Here is a 7,301-nt window from a genome sequence, read left to right on the forward strand (position 1 = left end):
GGAAATCCCCTTCATGGCCCCTAACATTGACCAAATAAGTTTTCATTCTTGCATTCCTTGCAAAATCAAATATTTTTCATTCTGCCTATTGAGATGTTTAAAAATTCCCCAAACAAACATCCCGAGTGCGTAGGATTTTGAGTACTAGTGTGTTTTCTCGATCCATACATACCTTTATGCGCTCACATTTTAAAGTTTGATTCTTTATGCCCGCCTGTAGAGTGCACCTATTTGCAGTACCTCAGAGGTTAATGCGCTTGTCTATTAAGATGGAGCAATTAAGGGTTTGATCCCAGCTACGTTTCGACGGAGGCAAAGCGCAAGGTGCCCATGTACTGTGAGATGTCCGTGCACAAGAACCACTGCATGGTGATCTACACTATGCGTTGTGTTGAACTGTAAACAGTATAGTGCACAAACATCCCAGTTCCAGGGGTGTAAGTGCTGCTCCAAACTGCTTTTCCTGCTCCAATATTGCTCCAAACTGGCTGTTTTGTAGTTTTGCCATCATATTTAGCAGAACACTGGAAGAATGTCATTGCACCAGAGGCGAAGATATAACACATCTTGTACTACAAATGAAATTTTTGTAAGGGAAGGAAGCATGGAGCATAAAAATTGGAAGAGTTAAACGCTGCTGAACCGAATATTGAGCGAAAGCAATAGCTGCGGGTGACCGAGCATTCTTCTAATTCTTCCCCAGCCCACATATAAAGCCCCGCTTTAACCAAGCCGTATGAATGTGCCTTAGTGGCCTAGAGGGGTAACGAAATGGCAAGGTCCTGGCAGGCCGATTCTAACATAAGCGTCCCATGTGAAACGAGAGATCCAAGTTGGCAGCTCCTGCCAGTTTGGGTTTGTCTAAAGGTCAATGGTGGTCACCGCCGTTCCATGCCGAAGGCTCAAACTGCGAGCAGTATTGCTTTTGCAATAAGTTCACAAGTAAATTTAGTATGAGCCAAAAAAATAAGCACTATGCATGTGACGTAGCACCTCTTCCAAGCTTCTTGAATAGCCGGTGAAGGAAAGTGAGATCAGCAAGTGAAGCAGGTAGCACAAACTACCGTGAGCCGTTAGGAAGGAAACTTCTCCGACTGCAAAAACTGCACGAGTTGTTATAACGGTTCTGCTATCAAAGCAAGCAGGTAGTTCACTATCGAGCCTCTTTGTCAGTCAGGCCTACGACAGACAAATCCATACTTGAAGCGTTATGGGTTGGTACGCCAAAGCTGTCAATCACTAGGAAGCTTCTCAAGAGTGTTGGAAAGGCATATGGGGTCTATTGCCGAAATATTAAAAATGAGCCCCAGCATTGCTCAAACCGCTGTGAGTAAAAAAGCTGTAGGATGGAAGGGCTACCCATTAGTGCCATCTATTTATATCCCAAAGCTGCTCCAAAATGCCTGAGTCTGCTTCCACCCTTGTAGACCTCTGCCATATTTACAAATGGACAATATGATCGAGGTCATGCTGCAGTCCGCGATCCCACAGTAGGCAAAAAGCATGGAAGTGGCACTGGCGGCAAGCTAGTCAAGGCACGTTATTGTGGTCCGAAGGTGCGTTTTTGGCAGACGAAATGTCCATATGCTCAGGAATTTATCAGCCTAGACATAGGATCATATCTGGTGGCTTTGAGGTGTATTCTAAATAAATAATATAAAATAGATATGCACAAGATAGGGAGTGGAAATGTCATGCCCATTAATCTGAACTCCAAATTAGTATCGCTGCTACAGTGCATCGAAGCGGTAGACTGTACATTTGAATCTATCAAGTCAAAATAGGTAAACACATTAGCTCAGACTAGATGATCAGTTATGAAGCACACCAGTAAGAGTTACATTTGATGCTGGTCTTTTCCAAGCTTTTTCTAAGGTCGGCCTTTGTTATATATCTATGTGCTTTGGCCGTTTGTCTTGTCAGAGATGAGTGCGAAGTTGGAAAGGGATTGAACTTGCATAAAAAGCAATCGGATTGGAGATTTTATATTTCAGAAAAAGAAAACTGCAATCATCAAAAGCGTTTGACCTTAGAAATGCGCTCCAAAACTTAATTCAAATGCTCCAAAACTCTCGTTTCGTTGCTCCAAAATGCTCGAGCCTGCTTCCCCCCTGCAGTCCACTTGAAAGCTTTGATGTGGCCACTTTGGCTCTAAAGTACCTTGGAGTGGAACCTAAAAGATGAGTAACACCCTAAGGGAAATCGTAAGGTATTTGACGGCAATTGCTTGAAAGAGGAAAGATTTGAAAAAAAAAAAAAAAAATCTGGTGGGTTTCTCCCCTGCTGGTTTGTAGATAATGCTTTTCAAGCATAAGATGAAATGCCAATAAGCCATGATCCTAGCTCTTTCTTTTTCCAAACAGCATTTCATAGTTTGCCTTTGCTCCCGAGCATCGTGGGTGGCAGTGAAGTAGAAATTAGACAATTCTGTGAGCTTGACGATGATGAATACTGTATTTTTAGCTCCTTATAGTTTCATGTGGCCTTGTGGTCCATTTTGGTATTCATGAACCATGAGTATTCTTTTTATCTATAGTTTTATTGTACAGGTGCTTACCTATGAGGCTGAAACTTGGAGGCTTGCAAAAAGGCCTGAAATTAAGTTGAGAACTGTAGAGAGAGCTACAGAAAAAAAATTGGCATAACTTAAACAGTTGAGTTGTTCGAACAAATGTGAGGTCACAAATTTCACGGAGCGTAACACAAAGGCGAATTACCCTATGATACCTTCAAGCAATATGAGAAGAGAAGCACAGCAGGGGTCTAGTCAGATGCGTAGATGAGAAGGGGAAATGTGTGGGGATTATGTGTATGCAGCTGGCACAGGACAGGCTATTTGAGGGTCAATGGAAGATGTCTTAGTCCTGGAGAAGGTGTAGTTTAGCTGGTTATGATGGCATAATTTTGCGTGTCAATTCCAGTTGCACCTCTCACAGAAAACCATGTGCTCATAATATGCTGAAACCTCACCCATTATGCAAGTATAGCGACACCAAGACATAGATGAGCCACATGCAAAAGTACTGGAGCCTATCTACAGTGGATGCACAGCAACCATAGTGCTCCATAAAAAAAAGAAAATAAAACCTTTATAAGGAAGGGTGTTAGGCAAGGAGACACAATCTCTCTAAGATACTTTGTTGGGCGAGTTGGTAGAGCATCCGCCTCGCATTCGGGAGGTACCGGGTTCGATCCCTGGTGCCGCCGGGTACCCACCGGTTATAAAATGGGTACAAGCTATCCCCCGGCCTGGTGCTCGGCTCTTCTGGGGAGAAATGCTTGGGAAAAGGGGTCACGGCCCAAATAGTTGCGCCGATGTGGCAGTGATTCGTTCCGCCATCGGACAACAATAAGTCCGCCTTGCGCGGCAACAGCCCATTATGTGGCCCTTTTTTTTTTTTTCGTTTTGTTTTTTTAGGACTGCTGCAGCTGAGGCTCTAAGGGAGCACTTCAGGTGAGGGTCAAAGGAAGTACCTTTGCAAGACAAACAGAATCACCTTTGCAGGCTGCGAGGTTCGAAACTGGGTTTGGGCCCACTGCGGAGGAGGGGCGCGCAGCGGGGTTTACGGAGCTTCTCCCAAACGCACACCCCTGTAAAAGCCGAGCACCAGGCCGGGGGACGATTGTACCCATTTTTACCGGTGGGTGTCCGGCGGTGGGTTTCGAACTGACCACCTCCCGCAGCCGAGACGGGCGCTCTAACCACCTCTAACAAGAAAGCGCATGTACTGTGGCTTTCTTGTTTCTTGTCCCTTGTTTTCGTGTTCGCGCTGTTTATATCAACAATCTCTCTAGTGCTATTTAAGGCTTGCTTAGAGGAAGTATTTCAAGACCTGGATTGGGAACAGTTAAGTGTTGATGGAGGGTATCTAATCTAATTTGTTGATGATATTTCCTTGTGAGCAACTCTGGGCACGAATTGCAAGGGATGATCAATGACCTAGGTAGGCAAAATGTCTATAAATTGATATGCAGGACTCAATGGCTAACAGCCTCTACGATGGGTATCGAATCACTGGAAGTGGTAGGTGATTATGTCTACTTAATTAAGACGGGCAGTAGCCACAGATACAGGCTATGGAAGATATAACTAGGAAGACTCGGATTGGGATGAATTCATTTGACAACTACTCGCAGATCATGAGTGGCAGATTGCCAGTATACCTCAAGAGGAAAGTATATAACAGTTGAATCTTACCTGTACTCACCTATGGGACTGAAACGTGGAGGCAACTGAAAAGGGTTCAAGTTAAACTGAGGACAACACAAGGAGCTATGGAAAGGAAAATGGTAGGTGTAACAATGAGAGAGATGGAGGGTGAAAGGAGAAATGGTAGTTACCGAGATTCTAGTCGAAACCAGGAAGAGATGGACAGGGCATGTACATAGTAGTGTGAAGAGAGGATAACTGATGGTTGGTAAGGGTGACAGACAAGGGAAGGCAAGCTTAGCAGGAAGTGGCAGAAAGTTAGATGAGTGGATGAGGTAGGTTTGAGAGGATCAAGTGGATGCAGCTTGTACAGGACCGGATTAACTGGAAGCATGAAGGAAGGAAACAACTTAGGAGAGGCCCTTGCCATACCCAATGCATTGGAGAAAGTGTGGCGGAAGTGACCTCAAAATTTAGGGTTAGCCAAGTCGGGCCATTAGCAACGGCGACGCTGTTTCTATGATAACTTGGGCCACTAGCAACAGCGTTGCTAAGGGCCCTAGGTATGTGAGCATCGCGGAGAAAGAGAATGCGGAGGGTAAAGGAGAAGGAGAGACGTTGCAGCGTCCGGTCGCGGCGCGGCTGCGCCGGCTTCAAAAAAATGACGTCAGGGCCTCTCCTAAGTTTTTTCCTTCCTCCATGACTGGAAGAATATAATTGGGAGTTGAAGTTTTCGGTTTTTATTTTCTGAGAATTCGGCAGACTTTTTTCGGTGTTTATCTGCAAGCACAACTTCCGTTTTTTTTTTTTTTTTTTTCGTTTAATATTTTTTTTTTGCTGAAGAACTATCGGTCTTTTTCGGTGAGAAAAGTGGCATCCGTGTACAGTTAAAAGTGACGTAGAGTTCATTTTGGCATTTTTTTTCTTGCATGTCTGTTTTATGCACTTTTATTTAATGCACAGTTACTCACATATACAGCTAAGATTCTGGAAGAAAAAGTTATCGCCATAATAATTATATAGCAGAATGACAAAATGCATATGTAAACATAAATTCACACGTTAGACAAAGGAGTAACTGAAATATTATTTATATTGATTAAATCTTTACATAAACCAAGTCACTTAAATAACAAACGAGTGAACGGAACAAATGAACGACACGCATACATGCTAGACAAGCTTATTGGAAATGGAACCGTGTATTTCCAACTTATCGCCTTCATGCCTGAGTCACTTCAGCTTGTTGTATAAATGCACATGTACTTTTGTAAGTTGCCTTCATTAAATCGCGTCCGTTGGTGTACACTCTCTCAACATCCACGCTAGACACCGGCAGGCTTAGCAGGTGAGTTGCTGCAGGAGCTAAGGCAAGCCACTTATTCGAGTGTCAGCGCCATGTGGCGGCGATTTCGCGGGAACTATATATTCACAAAACTCGGAACTGAGCCACCTCCTCGATGCCAATGGTAACAAGGGTGAAGATTGGCTCATAATATGAGAAGTCACTTGACATTTCTGCCTTTGCGTTTGGGTCTACTATAGGAGCATAAAACCAAAACGTTGTAGTGAAATCGCTGTCTCATGCAGCAAGATGTGTTCCCAATTTTTTCCCGACAGCTTTGCAATAAGACAGAAATGTTCTCTCTCTCTCTCCGGTTGCGCAGCTGACGTAATTTGAAAATTGTTTCTTTCGTCCGTGTAGCCATAATGTGGGCATGACAGGTGCACATGTTTTCTCGAAATGCATGCAAGTGCAGATAAGATATATCTATGGGTCTGTAGTTTGTGCAGTCAGTAAGCTCAGAGCATTCTTCCTCCTCACAAGGTCTAGCAGACTGTAAACATCAATGTTGTTGATTTCATTATTACCAACCCACCTCTGATATTTAAAAGGAGCAAAGAATACACATCGCACGCAAGAATGTCCTCTGACTCTAGCTTACGCAATATGGCCAATATTGAAATTGCATTTTGTTACATGAATTTCATTTTAATTAAAATGATGCGGGTTGCCTCACTACTGGCAATGAAACTTTCAAGGTTCTTGCACTTTTTGCCCTTTGCATCAGAGCTTCTCAAGAAGGCGAGAATAGGCTGCCAGTAATCTAGAATGTTGTATATGGGCTCACAAAATGAAAACCACCTACTAGGGCAAACAGTGGTTCGAAATTTCACTTCAATGTGTATTGGTGTCCACAAAGCACAGAACTTTTGCCGGCATGGCAAAGTCACGAAAACATGCAAAACCTTTTACGCGCAGGTCTTCATCGACGGAGTTGTTTAGAAGGTGGCAGGCATTGTTGAAATGAAGGCCTGTAAGCACGAGACCTGAATCACAGAGATCTGGATAGAGCTTTCTCATACATGACGCTGAGTCTGAAATAAGCGTAGACACCTGGCTGAAGCTTTTGTTCAATTTAGACAGAATTTCTTGGAGAAGTACGGCCATAGAGCGTTACACTGAGACAGAACTTTTAAATCGAGCATGAGCGTAGAATTGGTGTGTGAACTGCGGCCATAAAACTTGGCGAGCACAGCAACAGCAGGGTGTCTTCGTAGATCAGACTTGTCTACTGTTACTGTAATTGGGCAGTCACGGATGGCATCTCGGATTGCTTCTATGTCGCTCTCGTATACCCCTGGGAGGTATTTCGTGTACATCTGGGATGACTACGGCATGGTTCTGACAGCGCTGGTGAAATAGTACCCAAGAGGCCCGTCTGCTTGACAGAGAGGCATCGTCGTAGCCTAGCATAACGCTCTGAAGAATTTCTGAGCGACATCCTGAGCACCCTTCCGTTTTTAGGTGGCATGAATCAACGACGACTAAAAAAACAGCTGAACTGGAGAGGGCCCCGTAGAAACAATGCAATGTTAAAGTCACGACCAAAGCTTTTATGATAGAGTGCAAAGTTTAACAACTTTTTTTCCGCTCCATAACAATGGCAGCGGCCGGGCAAAGCCTTCCCCAGACTTGCACATTCACATGGGTGACGAGAAGTCTCCGAGAGCAATATCGCTGTTTCCAGCCACGCACATCACGAAATGAACGGCAAAATGCACAGGACGGACGTTTCTGACTGCTAAATTCTTTGCCACTCAGGGAAACAATGAAAAGAGCAATTTAAATTAAAAAATAACCGCACAA

This window comes from Amblyomma maculatum, chromosome 3 (assembly GCF_055883805.1).
Source record: "Amblyomma maculatum isolate TAMU_Amacu chromosome 3, ASM5588380v1, whole genome shotgun sequence".
NCBI classification, from domain to species: Eukaryota; Metazoa; Arthropoda; class Arachnida; order Ixodida; family Ixodidae; genus Amblyomma; species Amblyomma maculatum.